General features: G+C 38.7%; 1 pseudogene; it reads left to right on the forward strand.

The window, feature by feature from the left end:
- The first annotated feature begins 1967 nt into the window (after positions 1-1967).
- LOC108954417 lies at positions 1968-22412 on the forward strand (annotated as a pseudogene).
- The last annotated feature ends 268 nt before the right edge of the window (positions 22413-22680 follow it).

Raw genomic sequence — 22680 nt, forward strand, 5'->3', positions numbered from 1 at the left:
TATGACCGCCATGCGACTGCACATGGTGGCTCATCTCTGTGTGCGTGGGTGTGTGTGTGATATGGGAAAATTGATTGCGGTGAAACAATTCAAGATGAAGGACGGTGCGAGTGGGTGTTATATAGATGAATGGCTTTATAGGGTTTCTAACTAAAGCATGTCGGAATGTTGACTAGGAAAGCAGCCGAGGGAAAAGTAGACGTGGTGTGCTGTTGTGTATTTTTTATGTGTCTCGCTTACAGGACCGGAGTACGTATTATAAGCCGTGGAACTAATGATGCTCATTTCCTGTTCCTACTTGGTTATTAGATTTTAATTAGATATTAGGTCCATTCACGTCGGCTATAGCTCTCGTGTGGACGACTCTTAGCCGCAAAACTCGAAATGACGCTCTCTCCCCGTAATGCCCTCTTTTGACTGACGCATGACGGTCTCATCTCCAACAGCATATGGTAGGTTCTCCGCCACTCTCATGAATGGACAAAAAATCATTGATATCCTTCCCCAAGTTCGTGAGTGGCTAGTAGGAAGCCAACAACGAATGCATGTCGACTCACGTAAATTGCAACACACTTCAACCCTGGATGTACGACGGAGATCAAATCACGTGAGTTAGTCTATATGTTTCGATTTCATGCCTACTCAATTTCATCCTTTTTATTAGAATGTTTAGCCCAAAAATTTAAGCCGATATGTGGAGGATGGAGAAAATTGTCCAAAAAATTCTAAATCTGTTATACTTTTACTAATTAAATCCTAAACTTTTTAATTTAGTCAATTCAGTCAATTCAGTCGTAAACATTTTTATTTCTTGCCAATTCAGTTTATATGGACAATTTTTTGGCCAGAAAATGCTGATGTGAACGTCGACGGTACCATGTAGGATTGCTAGTGTTGACGTAGATAATTTTTAATATTATTTTAATATTTTTGAATTTTTATTATTTTTATAGTAATAAAGTTCTAAATAATGCTATTACCATTGGAAAGTAATAGTGCGCTGGCTCAAAATGGTATGCTACTAAATATTAGTACTTGACATAAGCTGTTTTTGGGAATTTCAAATTTCATAGTAAAGTGTGTTGAATGGGTATTATTTAGGATTTTTAGTGATATTAACTTTTTTTCCTTTTTACTTGATAAATTCTTGATATACGCAATTAAAAACTCACCATTTGTCCACCTGATCCCCTTCGCTGACTTGAAAGGCGGAATTGCTACCATCCAAAAGCCTGCTAGCCCATGCAATCGATCGCACTAGAGTGATAAAAAATAAGGGTGATTAATTCTCAATCCGATTTTATCTAGATATCGAAAATTGGACTACGAGGATCGGTTCCTGGGCGGTCTAATAGAATCGATGGATTCACAAATCTTAGTTGAAAGTTTTGGATTAATTAAATTGCCAATCCATGTCGAAATGAAACATAAATTTGCAAAGAAGACTAAGAGATGATGGAGTTGTGATTGTAGGGGCATGCTTGGAAAAAAAGGAGGAGGATTTGGTGGATTCTTTTCCATAAACGATTGATTCGCAAATTAGAGAAATGTGAGAGTAAACAAAGAAGGTAATATCAGTGAATCTTTGCAAGAAAAGAAAGAAAGTAGAATAAAGGAAAAAGCTAAGGGACACAAAAAGCAAGTTGGATGCAACAACAATACCAAAGAAATAAAGATTTGCCTCATCATCCGGAACAAGTGAGACGTAAGAGGAGATTATGGATTAAGTTTACAATTTCCTCTTTTAAGAACTGAAAAAAAAAATTAAAAATTAAAAAAAAAAAACGCAAAAAATATAACGTATTTAAATCGGATCCCGCCTACGCCGCGATCGGACGATGCACGCCACCTCAGCATTCGCATCGTCAGTGTATAAAAAACATCTGTGTCGTCACGCTCGCGTCGCTCGTTTCTGTCTGCTCCCTTCGTACATGCCAATTGGCATTCCCGCTCGTGTCACGTCAAATCTCTCTGCTCCCTCCGTACCGGGACCGGGACAAGGAGAGGACTCGGGAGCCATGCCTGGCTCTTCGATTAGCGCGGCGACCGGCGGTGGTAGTGACAATGGCTCGCTCCGCAATTTCAAGCTGAACGAGTCCACGTTCCTGGCTTCCCTCATGCCGAAGAAGGAGATCGGCGCCGATCGATTCGTCGAGGATCACCCGGAGTACGACGGCCGTGGCGTCGTCATCGCTATCTTCGGTACTCGAATCTCATGCTTTAGATGATTGATCGAAGGAGGTTGGGTCGACGAAATGAAGTAGGAAGTAGGAACTATGAATCATTCGTTGCTGGAGAGCATCGGGTTATGCTCGGCGCGGTCGCGTTGCCGCTACGTAGTTTTTGCTAGTGTAGCTCAGCGACGTTGTCATTGCTGATTGCGATTCCGTTTTTCTATAATAAAGTCGAGGTAACCGTGATTAGCAAATTAAACAAATTATTAAGCAAATTTGTGTTGTTGTGAGAGAGGTTTCTGTTATTTTATTATTCAGTTTACGGCTTTTTCTTCGATTAAGTATATGGCATTAGAAGCGGGGAAGTGGTTTTCACATTAACCTCTCGTGGCTGTGGTGGAACTCATGATGGCCGTTGCGGTGGTCTCCTTTTCCTTATGATCACTGTTAATTCCGATCCGGTGGCAGTGATTTGACCAAGAAAAAGAACCGGGGGTGGAGGTGGGGGTGGGGTGGTGTGGAGCTACGCGTAAGCCCGGCAATGGAAATCTCGTGGATAATGGGGAAGGTTTGATTTTTCGAACATTGATTACCCCGATCCCGCAAATGGGAAACCTCTCTCTCTGTCTCTCTGTCTTTCTTTAAAGCGAGAATGTGAGGCGGGGTTTGAATTATTCGTCGAATTAAATCCAAGACTCTTCGGTGCAAGATAGGGGGGAGCTGCAACTGTTGACTTGTTCTCCCTCGCGTTTAAATAAAAAGATCGAATCTTGAAAGTTAAAAACGAAAGCTTGACACACACACACAAGACACAGCAACTACAGCAACAACGAAAGAAAAGGCCAAAAAGAAAAAGATAGAGAGAGAGAGAGAGAGATTGGGTTCGGCAAAATTCGGGGGATTTTCCCTTTCTGTGCATCTGCTGTGTCATCACCGGAATCGATGCAATATAACGGCTGGGTTATCTGCTCTTGCTGTCCCTACTTAATAGGAGAACCAGTAGGAGCTCGCTTGTTGAGAGTGAGACCAAGGGGATTTATCATAACAGATCTTAATCAGTTCCCATGTGCTTGTTGCAGTTTATTTGCTTCGGTCTAGCTCATCTGTTATTGTCAAGATTAAGCTGGACTAGGAATATGAAAACTCGAACGTATCTTCGTTGGCATTATATGAATGATGAAGTGTATGCATGATCTTATGCTTTTGCATGTGATTTCTCACTGAATGGGTATGGGGTTTGCAGATTCGGGTGTTGACCCAGCTGCAGCTGGATTACAAGTCACTTCAGATGGGAAGCCTAAATTCCTAGATGTTCTTGATTGGTAATTAAAAATGTGTTATGTTTAATATTGTCGTCATTGACTTTCCTATTACGGAATAAAGTGCATGAACATGAGCATTTCTCTCTTCAGCACTGGGAGTGGCGATATTGATACCTCAAATGTGGTTAAGGCGGATGCAAATGGGTCCATACGTGGAGCTTCAGGTGATTCCTTGATGCACCTATGAAATGTTAATTCTTCCTTTCTTTTTCTCGAGAGTTTATATTCTGATCTAAGAATTAATAAGTTCTGTTGGGGGAAATGCAGTATGTTGGATGGTTTTAAGCATTTCCTATTTGAGGGAGTTACCCGTGTTACTTGTGGGCCTTCTGAAAACTGGACTTACCTTTTTTTTTTGTGGTTTTCCCGGGGGGGGTGTGGGGGGGGAGAGATAGGTTAGAGCTGGATATAGCTTGCTTGCAATGTGATATCTGCAAAAAATTTCTGAAAGTGTGATTCTTTGCCTTGTAAAGCACTTTCTCGGGTGGGTCTGTAGTATCAAGTGTCCTTGTTTCATTAAATGGTTGGATGCTGGATATCACAGTTGACATTGTCAATTCATGTGATACGTGGCATTCAATGAAACATTTCAATCTGAGAGTCTGGTGAGGTTCACATTCATTATAATTCTTGTACTTATTTTAGAGTTTGTCTTCTCTTTTCATCTGGTTTTTCTGCATTTAGACGATTTCACCGAAGACCTCATATCACGTAATTTCACTGCTTCGTATCTTTGTAGGGGCTTCTCTCACCATAAATACATCCTGGAAAAACCCTTCTGGTGATTGGCATGTGGGTTGTAAGTTAGTCTATGAGCTATTTACGAACACTTTGACATCTCGTTTGAAGGTAACAGTGTTTCTAACTTTGGCACTTCTCATCTATACATTGACATCTTAAATGAATTTTCTTTCTTTGCAGAAAGAAAGGAAAAAGAAGTGGGATGAGAGAAACCAGGAAGAAATTGCCAATGCTGTGAAGATCGTTAATGAATTTGATCAGGTTGTCTAAAATGTTGCTTGTGGAGTATTTACATACATATATATATATATATTAATGCTTCTTTGCTTGTGTTTCCAAGCTATAGTAAGCCTAAGTAAAGCAACGGCATGATCTTGAAAAGATAACTGTAGACAAAGTGTTTCATCCTTTTTTTCCCCTAATTTTCGAGTGGAAAATGTTAGTTCCGCTAATTGTTTCAACTTTCAATAAGCATAATTGTTCTGTCTCATATAGTAGGAAAACAGGTGCGCTTCTTTTTTGAAGTTATTTGCATTGTTGATTGATCCAGGCAATTTTTTTTTCAGTGAGATGAGTTGGGTATTCTCTGACTGTATAAACATTGTCTTATAGAGGCATGATATTTCCCGTGTAGAAACATGCCAAAGTTGAGGATACAGATTTGAAGAAGACAAGAGAAGATCTACAAAATAGAGTTGATCTTTTACAAAAACAAGCTGATGTGAGTCTTGTGGATACTGATGTTTTTATCCTCTCCTATTGTTCTTTTTGGTGTTTGGACTAATCAACTCCCGATGTATGCTTTAAGAACTATGATGATAGGGGCCCCATTATAGACGCTGTAGTATGGCATGATGGAGAAGTTTGGAGGGTCGCTCTTGATACCCAGAGTCTTGAAGATGACCCAAATTGCGGGAAACTTGCTGAGTTCGAACCCCTTACTAACTATAGGTATGAAGGCATTTGGAGTATACCAGGTTTTGTAAAACTTTCTTTTTGTTGCAGATCATGTTTTGTAACATTTATGTTTCTGGAACCTGTAGTTTCGTTTTCTTATGGGAAATACCAAGATAAGTATGAGTCACTGTTAATAGATCTTAAGAATCAACTGGAGCAGGACCTAGAAAACTGAATTTCGTGCTCAACCTTTTCTTGTATGTCACCCCTTTCTTCTGCTGAATTTCATATGGACCAAGAGATGATTAAGATGATTTCTTTAACTTTCTTCTTGAAACTTACAGGATAGAGCGCAAATTTGGAATATTTAGCAAGCTAGATGCCTGTACATTTGTTGTCAATGTGTACGATGATGGGAATATATTAAGTATTGTAACCGATAGTTCCTTTCACGGTACTCATGTTGCTGGTATAGCTACTGCTTTCCATCCAGAGGTACTATCTTTGTGGTGAAAATTGAACATTAGTAAATTGCAATTGCTGCAAACTATTTGTCTGTTCAATTGGATGATTATTGGCAGGAACCCTTGTTGAATGGGGTTGCACCTGGAGCTCAGTTAATCTCTTGTAAAATTGGAGACACACGATTAGGTTCAATGGAGACTGGAACTGGTCTCATTCGAGCACTAATAGCTGCTGTCGAGGTGGGTAAGGATAGATGCTTGTTTTCTCTCATACAAAAAGAACTTGGACTATGCACTCTTTTGGTAGGAATTAATGTTTTAGCATGTCGATATGCTTATCGTAATTTATAGAGGATCTTGATGTTGTTCGGCAATTCTTTCTGCAGCATAAATGTGATCTGATCAACATGAGTTATGGAGAACTGACATCGCTGCCTGATTATGGACGCTTCGTTGACCTTGCAAATGAAGTATGGTCCTAAATTTCATCATTTTCTCAGTACTTTCTTGGATGCAAGTGCGCCTCACATTGGTTGAATTGGGTTGGTGATATGTAAATCTGACTTTTCCCTATACATTCTTTTTTGCTGGAAAGAAATGGCCAGATATAAGGAAACTTAACAAAAGTCACTTGGCCACCCTATTGTAATTGATGTACCAGCTCTATATCATCCTCCAACTCTGTTTTTGTATGCTTCAAGGCTTCTTTGGGTATTGAGGTTTGTTTGTAGGTTTTGGATGACGATGCATGATGATTTCAACGTAAGAGGAATTGGCAACACACTTAGGATTATGTGCTATAGACCATAACTTCCTCCCCCCCCTCTCCTCTTTTAATTGCATTTGGCATTGCTGAGCCACATCTTTCATTTTGTATGGTCGTGAGTATTTCCAAAATTGACATTACCAAAAAGAATTATGAGCTCTTTGAAAGTCAGATAATTGATTGAGTAATCCTCTGGTTAGAACGATACTGATTCATAGATGAGATATGGAAAGATACATAGACCGCCATTTTTTACTCAATAACATCGAAGGATCTTGAGTATGCACAAGTACATACTTACAAGCTACAAATTCTCATCAGCTTTTGCTTATGAAGTCATACATAAGATAAGCCTTAAGGTGGACCAAGCCTTCTTATATTTGGAAAACTGTCTTAAGCAAAGTTGGTTGTGTATTTTGATGTGTAATTATGGAGACAGTGAGGACCATTGACTTTCCACTCCTCTGGTCTTATGTCTATGCCTTTATACTTATTCGTATACATCATCATGTGGATTTAGGTAATCGATAAGCATCGCCTAGTATTTGTTGCTGCTGCTGGCAATAGTGGGTCAGCATTGAGTACTGTGATAGCACCTGGAGGTACCACTTCGAGCATCATTGGAGTTGGGGCATATGTATCTCCTGCAATGGCTGCTGGTGCCCATGCTGTAGTTGAACCTCCCTGCGAGGGACTCGAGTATACTTGGTACTTTTGCTTTACTCTGGCCTTGGACTGTGATGCCTTCCAGGCAAGATGGGCCTATGTTGTGACATTGAGAACACCCATAACTGCCAATCACATGCAGGTCTAGCAGGGGACCGACAGCTGATGGTGATCTTGGTGTATGTATAAGTGCCCCTGGTGCGGCTGTTGCACCAGTGCCTACTTGGACTCTTCAACGTCGTATGATGGGGTGTGGAACATCAATGGCATCTCCATCAGCTTGTGGGGGGGTTGCATTACTCATCAGCGCTATGAAGGTAGTTTTGCTAGAAATGCTTGTGACATTGAAGAAAGAGCAGTTATTATCCATTTTTGACTTCTAAACCTATTTTCAGTGCCAGCCTGTATAGAATGTTCTCTTATGTTGTGCAGGCCGAAGGCATTCCTGTGACTCCATATACTGTACGGAAGGCCCTTGAGAATACATGCCTTCCTATAGGTAGCCTTCCAGAAGATAAACTAACCACTGGACAGGGGCTCATGCAAGTTGACAAGTTAGGTTTCCTGTTTGAGGCTCTTGATTTTACTTACAACAATAGTTCAGAATTTTAAGCATTGCTCTCAATTGATGGGTATCAGGGCTTACGAGTACATAAAGCTGTCTCAGAACATTCCATGCGTTTGGTATCAAGTGAAAATGAGTCAATCTGGAAAATCAAGTAAGTTTTTATTACAGGCCTTTCTCATTTTATTTTGCAAATATATAATTAAGTGGTTCCCATAGTTTTGTAGCCTGTGCACTATGAATATGGCGCAGTAAGAGTTCTGAATGTGTTTTACATGGGCCTTATTTAGACTAGCTTACTGTTATTGGTTGATGAGAATCCGGATATTCTGAATAACTAGTGCCGTTATCCTGAAATTATGATGCTCAAGTGGACATCAGCACAGTAGAAGAAAAGCACTGTGGCATCATTGTCATGACTTGCTAGGGATGGTGTATCTGTTGTGGTTGAGTAAAATTGTGCAACAAGTGAGGATTGCCTCACAGTTACAGAGAATCCAACTTTTTGAAATTCTGTTCCCAATGTTGAGGTTACAAGGTTCACCATGAACTGTGACGTTCTGTTACATAAGTTTAGGGGTTCTATGTGTTACAGCTGAATTTGAGGGCATTGTCAAGAAGTAAGGTGTAGGGGTCACCATATATTTTACCCTAAAACATCAGGTTCAGATCTTCAAATAGGTTGCTTTAGCAGCTTGGGTATGGGCCTGATAAGCTCTCTTCGAGATGGATGAAAGCCAGATGTTCCGTTAAATTTTAATGAAAGATATTGACATGTATTAGATCTCTCCAGTTAAATGATCATGTCTCCATGTGACCATTGAAAGCATGGACCAAGCACCTTGTTTGTCTGTCGGACATGCTTGTCATACATTTTTTATTATTTGTTTCCCTAAGTTGACAAGGATAATGAACCAATAGTTCTGCTTGACAGGCCTATTGTAGAATATGCAGTTCTGGCTGGCTATTAATATGTTTGGTGTAATAGATCATATTCCTGCAGAATTTTGTTTGCCGGTCTGAAGATGATAAATTGATTAGATTTTGAGACTCTATTAGTCAGCTTCCTGGCCAGAATTAAGGACATCATATTCGCCACCTTTATTGCATCTTCTTTTTCAATTTATTACTCTTTTCCATCATCCATTTCCATAAATCTTATAAGTAATGTGCTCCTTTGGTCCCCACTCAGTGGGATAAGGTTTATTTTGCTGCTGCCTTTTCTATTGCTGATGGTTTTGTGGATTATGCTTACATCATATATACATTATTCTATATCTGAGAAACTGAACGAGTTGCCTGATTGATGGTTTTTTTTTTGTAGCTCCTACTTCACGAGGCATTTATCTTAGGGAGGCTAGCTATTGCACACGATCTACTGAGGTGAGATTATGGATAAACTAAGCACATTCCCCTGTCGTGGATTCATCGAGTTGCTTATGAAAATCATAGAGTGAATTAAACATTCTTATTCTTGTGTCTTATTGTCCTCATAGGTAGCTTTTGAATCTTACATACTTTAGTTTGTTGGAGTAATTACTTTACGGTTTATCCATAATGGATGTATGAGTGTAAATTATCTCTGTTTCTCCTTACCCTGCACTGAGTTAAGACTCAAATATTTTTGTTGGCTGCAATGATATTCTTGTCATACATTAGAGCGTTGCTCAGTTATGCGTGTGATGTAATTCTTAATTTCATGCTTTAGGCTTCCTGAAATCTGATGAGAAAACAAAATGAATGGGAGAAAACTGGTGGAAATTGGGAAGGAGAAAACAGTAACTTATCTCGTGTTTGGATAGAAGAAAAATGGAGTTTAAAATAGAAGACGTGAAGTTCAAATTGTGCATGTGAAGATGACAAGAATTCCCTTTAAAATTTGACAAAATGTTGCAAGGTTCACCTAATAATGTTAGGGATTTCCTCTAGGCACTTCACCCATTTGGGGGAGAGTAAGTTTCCTCTCACTGCGATTATAACCATTTTCTAATTTCTTCCAAACAAGTTATAGTTTTTCTTAAACATTTCTCTCTCTTTCCCCTCAAATACAAGTTCTAATTCGAGTTTGATTTCTAGTCGTATTTTTTGTATGTGAACTGCAACGATGTTGTGTAGCTTTCAGGAAAGCTTTAGAAGAAAAAGTTCCAAATGTTTTCTTGGAGGATGGTAATAGTGCTGTAGAGAAACTTATGATAATTGTCTCATGTATTTAGTTCAGCTTTTTTTTTTCAGGTCAAAGTATTTAGTTCAGCTTTATTTGTAGCTTTTGTGCAAGTTGTAGGTTGTTCAGTATATAAATATGTCATGGACATCTGTTTATGGAATTGTATAGATATGCATTTGTGCATAATCCAAAGAGCTACTTCTATGTATTTCCACATAAACCTGGTCCATTTGTTGAATTGCTTTCTATTTATTTTTTAACATCGTTGATGTCTCTAACATAAGTCTGAAGCTGAGCATGGCTCGCTGAAGATAACTGACTGATATGTGATACTTGATGATGCTTGATTTTCAATCTTTCACGTCACTTATGTACTTTTCCACGATGACTCTCTTATTGCAATCATTAATTTCTTTTTTCTTTTACCAGTGGACCGTGCAAATTGAGCCAAATTTTCATGAAGATGCGAACAATCTAGAAGACCTGGTTCCCTTTGAGGAGTGTATTGAGTTACACTCCACAGAGAAGGCTGTCGTAAGGGCTCCGGAGTATCTATTGCTTACTCACAACGGCCGTAGCTTCAAGTCAGTAAGCATTAGTTTGTTAAATCCTCTATGAAATCTCTCTGAGTACATCGAAAGTTTCAAAACTCCAATTATTATGCCTAATTAATTGATGCTTTGAGAGCAGTTGCTGATATTCTCACTAGAACTCTGTCAATTGATTTGAATAATCGAGAAGGTATACAATAAACTTAGATGTGGTATGCATACTGAACACTGATGAACCTAATGTAAAAGTTTCATGGTAACTCTTATAAGTAAGTGAATAGTAGGCTATATTTTCTTCAAGGAATTGCCTCTGTTTCCTTTTCCTCATTCTTTTTGTAGATATGTTAATATCTAGATTGAGTTGACTGGTTGTGCTCTCCAAATCTAACAGACCTATAAGTAGATCGTGAAACTAGTCTTGCTCTATCATTAATGCTTTGTTTGGGAGAGAGGAAAAGAGGAACAGAGGAGTATGGCAAAGAAAAACATATTAGGAACATGTTAGCCTTTCCTTGCTTGTGACTGGGAAAGTTTTTTAACCTTCAGCCCTGATATACTTATCTCTAAATACAAAGGGTTTTGCTTCTTCCTCTTCTTCTTCTTCTCCTTCTCCTTTTTTTTTTTTTTTTTTTTTTTTTTGTGGGGGAGGGAAAAAAAAAGAGGCGGGGGAGAGAAAATGGGTGGTGAGTATATTTCCATTTCCTTTGAGTCAAGGATGGCCAGCTCAAAGCTGAGTAGATTTTATAGTTTGCTCAAGCTTGTGTAGGAGGTGAGTTTAATACAATATCCAATCATCTGCACCATAACTCTGCAAGTAGGTTATTATAGAATTGAGAAAAAAACTACTAGCTAATTTTGTATCATAGTGGAAGCTACAATAATCTAGAGCTGCTTTTTCTTTTTCAGCATTGTTGTGGATCCCAGCAATCTTTCTAGTGGACTTCATTATTATGAAGTGTATGGGGTTGATTGCAAATCGCCATGGCGTGGTCCTCTTTTCAGAATACCAGTTACTATAACAAAGCCTGCTGTCGTAGTGAGCCAGCCTCCTGTAGTCTCATATTCAAAGATGTCATTTCAGCCAGGTTATACATAGTCTTCATTCAAACATCAATCTGTATTCATATACATCAGTACTTACACGATTTTTGAAGAAAATGAGGGCTAGGTTTTTCTTTTCCAGTTTAAATAGCGAAATGTTTGGTGTATGTTTGAGAAACTTGGTCATGTCTTTCTGAAACTGTGCATGGCTACTTGATTACGATAAACAGTGTGTTAGACAAAGCAATGGAGTAATGATGTGTATTATGGATTTAACCTTGATTCCCTATGCCAAATTGGTGGCTAATGTACAGTCTTCATTGCTTTCTTCACTTACCTGAGAGATCTAGTTGACTTTCATAAACTATGTTTGTACATGACATCATTAGATTGCTTGAGGCATTGAAGATGCTGTAGTCTGACACAAGTGACCCACGGAAATTGAAAAGCAGAGTCATGTGCTACAAAGAAGGAAAAAGATAGCATTCTTTTCCAATCTTTGTCAGTCTTAAATGCTACTTAACGGGGAATTCTATTTCTTTTGTTTGATGCTTTATGCTTTAATAGGTCACATTGAACGGAGATACATCGAGGTGCCATTTGGTGCTACTTGGGTTGAGGCTACCATGCGAACATCTGAGTTTGACACAACCCGGAGATTCTTTGTTGACACAGTTCAGGTACAACATTCGCTGAGTACTTTATTCACCAGATTATAAAGAACTGCTTTGACTCTTTTTCAATGCACAGCTTTGTCCCTTGCAAAGGCCCATCAAATGGGAGAGCGCGGTAATGTTTTCTTCTCCAGCTGCCAAAAGCTTTGCCTTCCCTGTGGTTGGTGGTCACACGATGGAATTAGCAGTAGCTCAGATTTGGTCAAGTGGAATTGGGAGCAATGAAGCTACTTCAGTGGATTTTGAGGTAGCATATGTATTTCAATGTAATATTGTGATTTTTCATCTGCTTGTGTTGATTTTTATACATCAATTGACATTCAAATATGAGCTCTTGTTGGACTCATACAAGAGGTATACGCATCTGTGTGGTGTTTTCTGTCAATTTCTAGATGGCATTACTCTGATGCATCAAACATTATATGTTCTAGGCTTTAATTGACTTTCAGAATCCAGATAAACCTTTTCCTTTGTCTCCTTCCTTTGGTTTGTCAAGAATAGAGAGTTCCATTTGTAGGCTTGATTACCCTCTTAATATGGTAGGAGTTCACACTTTAAAGGTAGTACCGATCTTATTATTATTCTCTCTTTTCCTTTTTTGTTCTCTTCCAATTTGGGGTTCGGAATGGGGATTGGGCCAACTCCATTTACTGGATGGCCTGTGATGGGAAAGCTTGTCAACAGTTCACTGTCGCAAATTGGTGCTACTAAAGATGTGTGGTCAATGTAAAGGATTGAAATTCTGGTAGAACTATGTTATGAACTTTTGCATCAAAAAAGTACCTTATGGATACTCTTACATGGACCATGTTCATTCCAAGATCGTGTTCCATGGGATTGACATCAACAAAGAGGAAGTGATTCTCGATGGTAGTGAGGCACCAGTTAGAATAGATGCTGAGGCTCTGCTTGTGTTGGAGGAACTTGCTCCTGTTGCCATCCTCAATAAGGTAAAGCACATTATGCTTATTCCAGAATCATAAGCAAGTGTTTCTGAATTGAGTTTTCTTTATCTGCTGTCTATGCAGATGAGGGTTCCATATCGACCTGTTGAGGCAAAGCTTCGTGCTCTCCTATCAGCGAGAGACAAACTACCCTCAGGGAAACAGATATTGGCTCTGACATTGACGTGAGTGGAGCTTCAGAATTTGCTGTCAAGCTTAACTCACTGAACTGTTTTTTTGAGTTGATCATCTGAAATTTCTGATGCAGGTATAAATTCAAATTAGAAGATGGAGCAGAACTAATACCTTATATTCCTTTACTCAACAATCGAATGTATGATACCAAGTTCGAGTCGCAGTTCTATATGATATGGGATGTGAACAAGGTACTGTATCACTTGATTTTTCCTTCCTTATATGGTGTGGTATCCTTTCAATGTAAACAATATTGATGGCACTCAACCATTTCTGAGCCACCATAAATAAATGGGTATAGATTTACTATATCTCAAAAGCGAAACAAAATCCACACTTTGCAATGCTGTAGGGAGCATTATATTGTTCTAGCATGACTTTGCAACTTCACTAACTTATAGGTTGGGTTTCACATTTCGCGTTCAATCATTTTGGTGGGGTGAAAAATTATATTTCCAGTTTGTATCAGGACATATGCTGCTCTCAACATCTTTTTTGTTTCCTTTGTAGCGTGTACATGCCTTGGGAGATGTCTACCCAAAATCTTCAAAGCTGCCCAAGGGTGAATACACTTTACAGCTGTATCTAAGGTGCAGTTTATTTCTTGGGTTGAAACTGCACCATGCATCTCCCCCCCCCCAAAGAAAAAAAAAAAAAAAAAAAAACTTCGCATTGCATGCACAGATGCACACACGCTTTAGATTAACATGGTCACACGTTATGTTGAATATAAAGACTTTATTTGCTACCAATTTAGATTCTTTTATAATCTTTTGTATTGCGTGAAATGAAGCATCGTGGAATGGAAAACATGCTGCAAAAATTGTGGAAAGTTAAGTTATGACCTGTCATCTACGTCTTGGGACATATAGATTGTTGTGAAAAGAAATGCTTAGCCTTAATAAAAATCAAATAGTTTCATGCTATACCAAAGATGATTAGATAAATAATTTCTATGCTCATAGTACTTTTATCTTTCAGGCATGATGATGTGCAATATTTGGAAAAAATGAAGCACTTGGTGCTGTTTATGGAGAGAAATCTAGAGGAAAAGGTATCATCCTTGTCCAACTAGTGAATTAGACCTGCTTTTTGTGTGGAAAAGATTTTATCAAAAAAAATTGAGGATATATGATTGTAAGCGGCCAAATTTACATAGATATCATGCGAATATGATTAAAGAATCACATGTTTTAGATGACCTGAGATCCTTATAGTATTTTTAGTAAAATGAGTTACATCAGTGATGTTTGGGTTAACGTAAATTGAACTTCTACTTTATTCATTTATGAGCAAGATTATATTTCATATTAGGGGCGGGCAATACCGAACTGGCCGGTTTTGGGCGATTCCCGGGGCCGGTCCCGTCCTCAGTTCCATAAAAATAGAGCAGGTGATTTTCGGTCCAGTTCCCTGTTTTAGGGGTGGAACCACTTGGACCGGACCCATTTCTTTTCCCCCTTAAAAATCTTCAAAGAATAGCAGCCTCTCATGCTCGCTCTTCCCTCTCGGCTCTCATGCCTCTTTCCCTCTGTCCATGGTGGACGACGGCATCCTCTAGGGTCTGGAGGAGTAGGGCCTTCTCGACGAGCTCGGTGTAGTGGAAGTCGAGTCGAGGAGGGTGATGAGGATGGAGTTGGAGCTGATCTGACCCCTTGTGGAGTTGCAGGGGGCCGGTGGGGCAATGCGGAGGAGAGAGGAGGGAGGAGACACCACAGACGTGAGGATCCATGAGGGCTCGAGAGCGAGCTCGGAGCGAATTGGAGGTGTCTTTGTTGTCTCTCTAAAATGGAGTGGAAGGAGGAGGGGAAGGGAGTTTGCGTGTAGAGAGAGAGAGAGAACAAAAGTAAATGCCTTTAATGCGATAGAGACTTGTTAGCAAGTAAAATAAATGTGATAGAGAGAGATATCAGACAGCCTGGAAGTGGGACCATGCTGCTCTCTCTTTTTTTTTTGGTCAGACACACCCCTCTCTTCAGTCTTTAAAGATTTGACCGGTTCCATGGACCGGAACCGGAACCAGAATCAGACCGGGCCATCAATCCAGTTCGGTTTCCGGTCCTAAGACCAATCGGTCCAGTTCCCAATTCCACCTTGGAACCGGACCAAACCGGAACCGATCACCCCTATTTCAGATTAGGTCGTGATTGTGTCATGACATGTCAGAAATTATTGCCCTTAGGACCGAACCGGGAACCAATCACTCCTATTTCAGATCAGGTAGTGATTGTGTCATGACATGTCAGAAATTACTGCCCTAGCACCCTATAAAAGTTAAAGATTGGTGCATAGATTTAGATGCTCCTCTTTTTATATTCAAATGATAAGTCTAAACTCAAATGATAGCCAGTAATTCACTGCCAATAATTGTTTGCCAAAGTACATGCTAGTTGTTTGTTTGGCACCATTGCCACCATCCTCTTTAGGTGTTCTCTTTTTAGAATAAGCAATCTAACGACCCAATGATGTTGAAGAAGCTCTATGGTTTTTAACCTCATTATTTATGTTTTCAATTTCCTTGAGTCCAGGATGTCATGCGACTGAATTTTTTCTCTTAACCTGATGGCCCAGTAATGGGAAATGGCTCGTATAACTCATCAGTTTTGATCCCTGGGTAGGTTTAGTTCGTCATGGATATGTATCGCTGTTCTGTCTCCTCCTACCACAGCCTTTGATATGTATATTGTTATGTAGGAAGAAGGAAGCCATCTATTTGGGCCCACCGACCAAGGACAAGCTCCCAAAGGTATTCCATTCTGGTGCTTCTTCTTCAATTAATGTTTCTTAATACTTTGTCATCGAACTATTGCAGAATTCTCAACCTGGGTCTGTGTTGGTCGGAGCAATATCTTACGGAAAGGTATCGAATGCTGGTCAAGATATTGGAAAGAGTCCATCAAAGAACCCTGCATCCTACCAAATCTCTTACATAGTGCCACCCAATAAGGTTGCTCGAGACCATTCCAACTTTTCTTTCTTTTTCGATGCTTTTACTGAAGGTTAATTTTTAATTTTCTCCGCATTTGGAAGGTTGAAGAAGAGAAGGGGAAAGTTTCTTCATCGAGGTGCACTAAATCTGTCTCCGAACGCCTACAAGAAGAGGTACTTGGTGATTGTGCTATTGTGGTTATTTTTCTTGGAGAGAACTTTCGCTTATGTATAAATTCCATAGATACCTTCAGGAAGCACTTGCAGTGTCATGCCCGGATAACTTCTTGTGCTTGCAAAACCAGAGACCTGTTCTACATATATGCATATTTAAACTGTTACATATATACGAGCATCTATCCGGTATAATTTTAGATCTGTGCCTATAATTTAGAGCCAAATGCTGATTTTTATGGACATATATCCACCTACACTGGGTTTCAGAGGCAAAATTGATGCTGGCATCTTTTTCTATCAGCTGTCAACAAAAAATCTATGGGAATTCATCTGGCCTTAGTATTATTTGTATTTGATTCATGTATTTGACTTTCTTATGGGCCATTACCTTTCTTAATATCATGCTAGAAATATCAAGGATTTCCTGCAGCATATGCCATTCATTTGACAAGAAACGGAAGGGAATGTAAAAAAAATTTGAGCATCAATAAGGCTTGGTTTGCTGTTGCCAAAAATACCTACTACAACTGGCATTTTTTGAGAGAAGGATAGTTTGGGGTACATTTCCACAGGAAAGAGACTATATCAAGGGTATAATGTTATGGGTTCCAGTAGGAAAGCGAAGAGCTCTTATAATCTCTCACTAAATTCAAAGTCATGCTTGTGCCAATTTAAATAATTTCCAGTGGATTTCACAAACGTCACAGAGTCACAGAAATATGACATGCTGGTGTCATTTAGCAGAGTTTCTTTTTAAAATACCAGGCTCTTTTGTTCTAACTAGTAAGAGACCCCAGCAACTCTTTATTTTTGGGTAAAAACTTCTTCTTTGAAAGTATTGAAACATTAAATTTATTTTATCGTGATACCCAGGTGATAGAATCAATTCATTGGTTTTGCTTATTTATTGTGCAACATCTTTTTTGTTTTTTGGGGTCATAAATGGTGAAATTGAAAGCCACCATATAACTGGACATGTTCAATTCTTTAGTTTTCTAATCATATAGATCTGATAATGAAATGTACACAAACAATAAAATGTTCTTTCATGGAAAATTTGCCTTATGATGTCTCAATGGGCATGTGGCTTTTAACATGACCTATGATGTCTTTATTTTAAGGGAATATGCGTTACATGAATAATCATTATATTAGACAATAGATTGATGAATGATGGTCATATGGGTAATGAATAACCAGAAAATGCATCCGCTACTCATATATTCTTTAGTTTGTCGTTCTGATCTAGGACGCAGACTTCAGTTTGAGTATCTGGTTTTTCATAGTCTATTGGATGCTTCTTCACAATGTGTTTTGTTATCAATCAGGTTCGAGATACAAAGATAAAGTTTCTGGGAACTCTGAAACATGGGAATGATGAAGAGAAGTTGGAGTGGAAGAACTTAGTTACTCAACTGAAGGTGATTTTCTTTACTCAACCAAAGTACATCTTTTACTGTGGTTGCATAATTGCCTCCGAGATAGCTCTCTTACAACATGTTGCAGGATGTATATGATGGCATCGATTTGCTCCTCATTTATGCAATGACATGGACCAGTATTTTGCAAAAATTTAAATTAAGAATGCTATCACATCTGACAAAAAAAAAAAGTGCGCTAACTTTGCATAAACAAACAAAAAGCCATGTTTAGTAGTAATGTGAAGTAATAACTGGAGCGAAAAGCACAGTCTGAAGTACACTGTTTTCGGTCTTATCTTTATGTAAGATCATATATGGTTCTTTACATTAATTTCTTGTGGCATGTCCTTTGGCAGTCGGAGTACCCAAAACACACACCACTGCTTGCCAGGATCTTGGAATATTTACTCTCTCAGAGTGATGTGAAGGACAAAATCCACCACAATAGGAAGGTAATTAGCATTTGATCTCTAAGTTTGTCTTTATAAATAAATTGGATGGGGTAATATTTGGGTCAGTGTTATATATTGGATATCTTGCTGAGAGATATTCCTTATAAAAGCAATGTTATATCCATATGCTGCTGTCTCTTGAAAACACAATAGTATATTCTTTCCAATGACAAGTTTTCTTAGTTAGAGAATTTGAACAACTGCAACTCCAAGGGAACAATGTGATGATACTTGAGCGTGAAGATTTCCTAGCCTCAATAACTACTCTTTGTACTTTTCCATTTGTCCTTTTCTAGAAAAGTATTTTACTTAAATTTATGTGAACTTATGCAGGCCCATAGGAAATAGCGACTCAACATCTTTATGGATAGAATATTTAATTATTAAACCATGCCTTAATTTAACAGCTTAAGCTTTTAAAACAGTTGGTAATGGTAATGGTCCCATTAAATCTCACATGGTATGAGAGCCCAGGTTGCTGACAAGTCTGGTGCAATAATCAGACGATAGAGTTGCAGGTGATTGCGCCTCCAACCTAGGCTTGATGTGTGAAGGGGAGATTGTTGAGATTTTTCCTACATTGTTGTGGAGAGGGCTGATGATTGATTTATAAGTGTGAGAGAAAGTCTTATCTTTTGAGCTAGCTTTTGGGGTAAGAGGCTCAAGATCACCCAACATTACCGCGCTCTCCCATTTGATGGGCCTTTGCTGACCCTAAGTTCAAATCTTTGGTATCAAGATCACCTAACATTAGTATCAAAGCAGGAGATCCTAAGTTCAAATCTTTCCTAACCCTATTTGCCTCTCTAATTAAATAATTCCACACTTAGTACTAGGCAAAAAAGACTAGACTAAGCGTGAGGAGAAGTGATAGAATTTTTAAATATTAACCATGCTTTCATCTAACATTTTAAGCTTTTAGAACAGTTGATAATGGTCCCACCAATTCTCACAGTTATCACCATCCATTTAGGAATTTTAAGCCCTTGACCTATCATAAATGGCTCGTTTTCTACTCAAGAATACAAAAGCAGATATCTACATAGTTACCGCTGTCCATGAATTTACCTATTATTGTGTCGCTTTATGTTATACTTAAATTATGCGAACTTATGCAGGCCCATAGGAAATAGCCCCTCAACATCTTTATCACCGTCCATTTAGGGATTTTAAGACATTGACCTATCATAAATGGCTCATTTTCTACTCAAGAATACAAAAGCAGACCTCTACATACTTACCACTGTCCATGAATCTAACTATTATTGTGTCACTTTATGTTATACTTCAATTATGTGAACTTATGCAGGCCCACAGTAAACAGCTACTCAACATCTTTATCACCATCCATTTAGGGATTTTAAGCCCTTGACCATCATAAATGGTTCATTTTCTACTCAAGAATACAAAAGCAGACATCTACATAGTTACCGCTGTCCATGAGCTTAACCATGATTGTGTCACTTTATGTTATTGTGACTGAGCCTGCAGAACATAGAATGTGAAAGATACTGGGTGTGGCTTTTAGTCTTTTCTCATTTTTTATTTTTTATTTTTTGTGGTTTTTGGCCATGGGTTGCTTTTAGTTCTCTTTTGGTCACTCAAGTCCTGTTAGAAATCTTACCATCTTGCAGGATTAGGGTGAGCGAGTGGGCTTTCCATTCCCTTTCCTTTCTACTTGATTTTCTAGAAGAATTTGAGGACTTTGGACAGCTTATATTTTTTCTCAAAAGGATTGGGCCATACCTTGAGATGCATCATTCCAAAGCCTTTCTTGAAGAGTTCTGATATTTTCTGTCAAAATTTCTTCGTAAAAGGCTAATTGATAACTGAGCAAGCATTAATACATTCCTGGACAAGATAAAGGCAGTTTCTACTTGTCAAAAAAACTAAGCCAGTTTCAGACGGGCAAACTGGAAACTGAAGGACTTATTCAAAACTTTCTAACCAAGGGGCCAACACCTTCCCAAAACTAATTGGTGCCTCATTTCCGCACATCAAACTCTGATGGGAAATCCCCATATAAACTGGGTAAATCTGGAAGTCCAGTCAGTAGGATTTCTTCGAGCACCATTTTGTGCTTTATGTCCGGTTTTCCTTAACTGACCATGCTGTAAGTTATATTTTTGTTTTTAAAAGAATACAAAGAGAGGAGTGAGTTTACTTACTGTATATTTGTTTTATGGTGATTTGCAGATCATTGATGGAGCCGACGAAGTTATCAATAGCATTGACAGAGATGAGTTAGCAAAATATTTTGCATTCAAAAGTGATCCAGAGGATGAGGATGCAGAGGTTTGTGTCTATCGTACCATGCAGCCACTTCCACTAATCTATAATAAAAATTCAATGCAACTGCTTGGAAGAAGCATCAAGCACACCCTGATAAGCTCTTCATGGTTTATTAATTTTTTCTTGGTACACTAACAAATTATGATGCTCCAAATTCTTGTACTCAATATGTCATGAATTTCTAATTCTGAAGCATGTGATATTTCCATCTACTTGTTTGTTTTTGCATAGAATATTAAGAAGAAGATGGAGACTACACGTGATCAATTAGCAGAAGCTCTTTACCAGAAGGGGTTAGCGGTAGCAGAAATTGAGTTCGTCAGTGTAAGGATGACTGAAACCTGTTCCTGGACATTAGTAGCATGACATACTTTTACGGCTTTAAGCTTTAGGTGGTAATGCAGCCCTGCAGATTATTAATGTGCAGTCCTAATATCAAATTCTGGTTATATCAACAATTTCTTAGATATCTGTCTCCCTATGACCTATGAATTCCTAGCCTATATCCTTCGATAATGATTCAATATGTGAATTGAGATGTAGCTGCAAATGTGTGCTTCTTTACTTATAAATTTTTTGCACAAAGTGTCCATCCCAGTCAAAATGTGATGCTATTTGTGCACAGTTAACAGCTGTCAGCACTAGGGTCCCCAATGCTGGCATGCTGTCAAAGGTGTCACCTTTCCCCCAACGTGAAGTTACTTATCTTCAGAATCTATTGAATCCATTATGGTGATTAACCAATTAATTCAAAAATTATGTATCACTTTCTCACACGCCTTAATTTTTGCAGCAAGAGAGGGCTTCAGCAAAAGCTACAACTGAGGGCTCTGAAGATGTGGCTGCGAGTGGTGACGTACCTGTTCAGACGCCTCGTATCCCACCCAATCTCTTTGAAGAGAATTTTGCGGAATTGAAGAAATGGGTTGATGTGAAGTCCTCTAAGTACGGTACTCTCTTGGTCATTCGTGAGCAACGTCATGGAAGGCTGGGAACAGCGCTGAAGGTACTGTGTTGGGTGGCACTACCAAATCCCTCCAGAAATCAGTAGTTTTTTTCAGTCGAGATGCTTCTTATTTTGTTATATCTTTTTCTTTAGCATGTCCAAGATGCTGGCATCGAAAATGGTATTTCCTGCAATAGTTGCACTAGTCCTCATACTGTGCTCTTCCTCTATTTTTTGCTTCAAACCTTCTTTCAATTCCCGCTCTTGCTACCAAAGTCATGCTGTCTATTTAACTAAACCTCAAGTCATGTTCTCATGTATGCATAAAAGTGTACCTGTGCACCTGTACGGCGTAGTGAAGAAGACTTTGCTTATTGTAGTCTTTTGTCCTGGATGTTTGCATATCAGCTTCCATGTATATACGCGGTCTTCTTTCATTATTTTTTTTTTAGTTTTATGGAAAGGAACTCTGACAAGTTCACTTTTTACTTTCTTTCTTTCTGACCACAGAGCTGCTAACAAGCTTGTTTTTCTGTCTTCTCTCCTTACCTTTTATTGAAAAGTGGCATTTTGGCTGACTTAAAATAATTGTTATTGCCATTTGTGACTGCTTCTTGGGGAGTTCATCTGTGATTGAAATATTGCTTTTTGAGATAATCTCAACGTGAAAAACATATCACAGCAATGGGTATATTTTTACATGCTCTAAAATGATTTTGGTTTAGGTACTGAATGATATAATTCAAGAAGATGGTGACCCTCCGAACAGGAAGCTGTTTGAACTAAAGCTGAATTTGCTCGAGGAGATTGGATGGAGTTACCTGTTAAAGTATGAGAGAGAATGGATGCATGTACGATTCCCGGCGTGCTTGCCATTGTTTTAAGGATATTTTAGTTTGTATGTATTCAGCGATGAACTGTGTACGCAAATAAACTGTCTAATCCACAAGGTGGGTGCTTATGATTTCCCGTTTACATTCTTTTCAGAAACTATAAATCTAGCAGTTTCACATGCTAAAGTTTTTTTGTGCACTGTTGTGTTACACGAGTCAATCGGTGTTTGTATCATGAAAGATAGTATCTTTCTAAGGGGTATTAAGTTGGAATTCTTTGTGAGCGTGTAGTTTGAGTTACAAGAGTCTCTGTCTTCGATCGGGTGGGTTGATGTTTTTCCAAAAAATGAATCTTTCCTCACTGTTATGGGCTCCTCTTATCATGACTATATGCTAGAGGTGTTAAAATGGGTCATAAACCCATATATGACCCATTTAAATCATAAATGAGTCATATATGGGTTACT

Source organism: Eucalyptus grandis, chromosome 1, assembly GCF_016545825.1.
Source record: "Eucalyptus grandis isolate ANBG69807.140 chromosome 1, ASM1654582v1, whole genome shotgun sequence".
NCBI classification, from domain to species: Eukaryota; Viridiplantae; Streptophyta; class Magnoliopsida; order Myrtales; family Myrtaceae; genus Eucalyptus; species Eucalyptus grandis.